General features: G+C 39.6%; 1 non-coding gene across 1 annotated transcript; it reads right to left on the bottom strand.

Moving 5' to 3' along the window:
* Positions 1-4,797: 4,797 nt before the first annotated feature.
* LOC145135003 (small nucleolar RNA R71) lies at positions 4,798-4,903 on the bottom strand. The gene has a single exon (XR_013719483.1). It is a non-coding gene; the product is annotated as a small nucleolar RNA R71 (small nucleolar RNA).
* Positions 4,904-5,769: the final 866 nt, after the last annotated feature.

Raw genomic sequence — 5,769 nt, 5'->3', positions numbered from 1 at the left:
TGGGGGTTCTGCGACCTGACTCGTCGAGTCCAAGAACAGACTCGCCGAGTCCTAGGCAATCTTGAACAGACTCGCCGAGTTGTTCTTCCAACTCGCCGAGCCCATGCACATATTCATACAACTCGTCGAGTACACCCATGTGACTTGCCGAGTCTCTCCAGTTCTCAATCCATACAATGGCTTTTCTAGCCATGCAGGGGCTCCAATCCATAGATCCACTCTTCTACAGTCTATCCCCAACGTAAAGTTGCAAACTTTACGTGAAACCAAGGAGCTAAAGGCCCAAAACACTCTAGGGCTAGGGTTTAAGACAAAGGGGCTTCACCAATAACTCATTGACTGCTGCTTTAAGACATTCTGGACTATCACAACTCTAGATCTGAAGTAGCAACCTCAGATCTAAGCCCCAAACCCGAAATAGATCTCAATCTTACCAAAATAGCCCCAAAATCTCATCCGAGAATAGATCTAGATGCAAAAAGGGTGAAGGTAACAACTTATTACCTCCAAGATGACCTCCCACTGAAGAATAATCCAGATCTCTGTAAACCCCTTGATCCAAGCTTCTTGATCTTCAAGATCTCTTCACCAAAAACCACTTATCTAAGCTCCAAATTGCCTCCAAGGACTCTCACTCACGATTTAGGGTTTCTGGATCTCAAAAGGGTGGTAAAGAGGCTGAGGGTGGGTTATAATGTGCTTTATATAGGGCACAACCCCCGTGATTAGGGCTTTTCTCATCCAGACCAGACTCGCCGAGTCCACTAGCCGACTCGCCGAGCCGGTCACTTACTCTATACCCCAGATCCCGCTCCGACTCGTCGAGTTCCTCCCTGGACTCGACGAGTTGACTCATGACTTAGAGCTTTTCCTTTATTTTCTTGGTCTTTTTGATTCTGGGTGTTACACGGAAGCCCCGGAGCACCCGACGTCTCCGAAAAGAAGAGCCTTCGGCTCAGAAACTCTGCTTCGGCGGAGCCCAGTTTTGAGAAAAAACCCGCTGTAAGTGAGCTACGCCTAACCTATCTTTAGTATAGCTTATGTTTCAATATAGTAATGTTATTAGGAACTTATAATGAGTATTTGGGCTATTATTATGAGTTATATAAGTGTCATTATAATATCTTTTTAACCACTCGCGGTACGGGGAATCTGGTTTGGAGGGCCGCTTGGGTTGCTGGATTCAAAAGTGCTATATGCCAAAATGATCCTGCCCTCCGGTGTTTCATGTATGGCCCCTGTCTGTACATAGTGGGTGAAAAGTATTGTGTTAACGCTTATATAATAGTAATAGTAGCTAGACTATTAATTAGTCTCGTCGAGCATTAGACTAAACTCTAGTGGTAATGATACTAGGTTTCGTCAAGGAAAATTGTTTTAAGAGTAACGAAGTGCTGTCCGAGTGCGGAGTCACCACCTTTTCAAGTGAGTGCATAGTTACTTTCATATTACACATAGATATGAAGTATTTTATATAAACTACGTGCTATGTGTGCATATTATCTTTATACTTGCTATCTATGCTGGATGAACGATTTTATACATGTTTTAAATTATTTAAACTGTATATGTATTTTATATCTACAAAATATGTTGGGTAAAACATGGGTAGATGAAATGTGAGTTGGATGATGAGGTGAGAGGTGAAATAGACCATGAGGTGAGGGTGATAGGTGGACGATGTGAGAAGCCTTTTACCCAAATGCTGGCCCCGTCATCTAGCAGAGTACGGATGACAACCACGGACTATTCTAGACAGTCCTGTGGAACACTAGCAGGCTCGCAACCTGTAGGTGTTGTGAACGATGTGTTCACCGGTGTACTCTAAAAAACCCATTGACCTGTATTGCGAGTGGACTATCGAAAACAATACTGTAAATAAACGAGATAACCCTGGCAGATGTGCCTAAAGGGCTCTACCTGCAGAAGCGCCCAATAGAGAACATCATAACCCCGACAGATGCGCCTAAAGGACTATACCGGCAGATGCACCCCATAAAGAATGTCACAGTTTTGGCAGTTGTGCCTAAGTGCTAATATTAGTAGCTGTGCTTGATAGATGTGTCATTAGCTACGATGGATTCCATACCTATTCCTTAGGATAATCCTTAGGAATGAATGAACAAGGAATAGCTGATTCTTAGGGTAGATCCTTAATAGTAAATAAGATAATGGGGATGGGTAATTGGGTTGATTGATTGTTTGATGATTAAACATAATGATTATATTATTGTGGGTTGAAAACCCTATGTACTCACCAGGTTTCCCAACCTGACCCACTCAAGCTTATTTGTATCACAGGTGTCGATACGAAGCCACTTTACACTGAGAGATTTAAAAGAGATGTAGATCAATAGTGTAAATGAATGCAAGTTTTGTTTATGCTTACGTTTCTGTATTGACAATGACATCCCAAGGTTTTAAAAGGAATAAAAATACATTTCTTCAGAAATGCTTTGATAATGTATTTATCATGTTTTTCTGGGAACAAATTCCGCACCATTTTTATTAAAAGAGGAACTCTGATTTTTATAAAGCATAAACAAAATCGGTCTTTTCTGGCCTTGAAAATGGGGATGTCACAATGCCCTTATTAGAAAAAAAGGTACTTAATTTGTTATGAATTGTGTTGTAGGGACAAAAGACATGCTAGGAGCAGAAAGGAAGCAAGAAGCTGGAAGCTAGGAGTTTGAGCTAATATTTTAAAATAAAGAAAATATACCAAACACGTCGTGGTGACCCTACTACGACGTGGTGTTTTGAACTGTCCTGACTGACTTCGAAGACGTGTGGAATACAAGATAATCACGAAAACCACGACATGGTGGCTTCAACACGTCGTGGTTCCCTGACTTTAGGAAAACTATAAATAATCACATTCTCCTCCGAATTGGAACCTTTTTTCTCTGTAAGCAATCATCGACTTTGAAGGCAAGACACCTGTTCTAAGGCTTGGAAGAAAGTATTTCATCTATAACCTTGGAAGGAGGAGCATTAAGGAAACCAAATTCTATACTTTGACTTTTACTTAGATTTTACTATGTCTAGCACATTGAGTTTCGAGTTTATGTTCTTGTTTGCTGAAATCATGGGCTAAAACCTCGTGACTTTCATTTAGCCTAGGATTGTTTGGTTTATTTATGGTTGAATTTATGGATTAGATTTAGTTACTTGGTTATTTGTTGATTTTGCTTATTAAAGAACCTCACATACTTTTGATAACTATTTTCTCTACTTATTGTTGAATTTGATTATTTTAGTACGACCATCTTCCTTAGTTGAATTTGAATCTTATGATCTTGTGAATTGAAAAATTGTAGGAATAGAGTTTTGAGCAAAACCTAGGGTTAAGTAGAAAAGTGGGTAAAAGGTATAGGAGCTAATATATGACGACAAATCATATATTGAATTGAGTTAATATACTAAATTGATAAATCTATTATAAGTCTAATCAACTCGAACCAAACACTAGTAAACTTGTTAGTTTGTCCGCCTGATCACCGTATAAATAAGCTAGTATGCTAAAGGATTAAGTTAGTGAACACTAATTTGCTCATCTTAGGAATCGGTAACCAATGAAACTAAAATCCGTTGCACTTCCATAAATCAACCATAATAACAAATAAATCCAAAGCTAAACGAAAGTCTCTTATTTACCTTGGTTAAATCATCTTTTTTTTTTCTTTGCTTCAGTTTTAGTGTTAGCTTAATTAGTTGATAGTTAGTTAGTTTGGTAAATTAACTTTCTAGTCTTGCAAAACTAGGGAAAAAACCCCTTTTTAGTTTTATTAGTAATTAATGAGTAGTAGATAAAAATTAGCTAAAACACCATTCCCTGTGTTCAACAAGGTACACTACCTTAGGAAATAATTAGTCACGTTAGTAGGATTAACTAGTGCATATTATTTTTCGCACCAAGTTTTTGGCACCGTTGCCGGGGAACGGTCCATATTTAGTTAATTTGAATCTGCTATTTTTAGGAAATTTTCTATTTATTTGCTTTTTAAATTGTTTTTAGGTTTTTCTTTTTTTTTTTGACTCACCACGTCGTCGTAATTATCACCACATCGTGGTGTCATAACAGTAAACCTTTAGTTTTTGTTTTTGTTCTTTTCACGCATTTTATTTATTTCTTTTGTAGAAGTTTATGACCAAAGGATCCAACACACATCTGATTCCACCACTTGAAGACCCGGAGTCCGCCTTTTGTAAAAACACGGATAAAACCGTAGGAGAAGCTGCAACACCAAATAAATCACCTTTTAAGAATCTCAAATCGGTTTTTAGTATAAATAAGGGAAAGCAGGTGGGAGAATCCAGCAAGGCAAGAAAAGATGAAAGCATATACGAAACAGATGAAGTGATAACGAATCGGAAAAAGGAAGTAATCAAGAAAGCAAACCCGACAACATCATGGCGGACATTGCTGGCATTTCCATGGAAGCATACAAGAAGAGGAATCGAAATGACACTGGACCGGGCCTTGTGCGACCCACCATGCCAGCCACTGCCACATTTGAACTCAAGGGGCATATCCTAGCTGCACTTACGGAGATTCCTTTCACCAAAAAGGATCATGAAGATGCCTATAAGCATCTTGATGAATTCAATGACATCGTCGACTACTTTAACATTCCTAATGTTCCACGAGAAACTGTGTTGTTGAGGATGCTCCCTGTCACTTTCAAGGGAGCTGCAAAGGATTGGCTAAAGGCACTCCCACCAGGTGCGATAACTACATGGGCAAAGATGCGTGAAGAGTTTTTGGAACAATTTTGCCCACTATTGAAAGTGGCTAAGCTCAAAAAGGCCATTACTAATTTTGAACAACAAATGGGAGAGTCGCTATATGAAGCATGGGAGCGCTACAAAGGTCTACTTTGGAATTGCCCCAAAACGATTTGAATGTGAAACAAGAAGTTTCAATCTTTTATGATGGGGTGATTGTCACTACAAGGCAATTCCTTGATTCTCAAGGACCATTAACCAAGAAGAATCCCACCGAGATTAAGGAGCTTATCGAGGAATTCTTTAAACACTCAAGAGAGTACCATAACCCGAGGAATGATGTAACAAGGGGATCTGAGAATGTTGCTTCGGAAGACTTGTCGGCGGTTTTGGCAATGTTGCAAAACATGGATAGGAGGATGACCAAGATGTATCAAACAATCCATGCAATAAGAGTTGGGTGTGAAAACTGTAATGTGCCACATTTGACTAAGGACTGTGATCTTGATGAGAATGGAAACCGAAAGGTTCGAGCTTTTTACTCGAGTGGTGATCGATTTGATGAAGATTGGAGAAAGCTCAAGAAGAAGTGGTTACCTTATGATGAGTACAAGAAAGCCAAAGAAGATAAATTTGAACAAAGAGGAAGAGGATTTTACCAACGGCAGGAACCAACTCCCGAAAAGAAACCCGACTTCGAGTCAATGCTTACCCGTTTTGCTGCTGCATCCAAAAAGAGGCACGGGGAGACTGAAGCAGCAATTACAGAGCAACAAACTATACTAAGAAATCAACAAGCTTCAATCTTGAACATTGAAAAACAACTTGGGCAACTAGCTAAGCAAATGAATGAAAGATCACCGGGAGGACTTCCAGGAAATACTGAACAAAACCCAAAGGGAGCCCACATCCAAGCTGTAACAACAAGAAACGGAAAAATAATTACTCATTTGACTCCCATCGACAGAAGCAACTCGGATGTGGAGCAGGAAGTTCGAGAAGAAAGTCACACCAACGAAACTGAACAGTCACCATGACGTG

Source organism: Lactuca virosa, chromosome 8 (genome assembly GCF_052849685.1).
Source record: "Lactuca virosa cultivar CGN04683 chromosome 8, Lactuca_virosa_CGN04683_v6, whole genome shotgun sequence".
Classification (NCBI taxonomy): Eukaryota; Viridiplantae; Streptophyta; class Magnoliopsida; order Asterales; family Asteraceae; genus Lactuca; species Lactuca virosa.
Note: the sequence above shows the minus strand (reverse complement) of the source record. Positions and strands in the feature narration are given on the sequence as shown.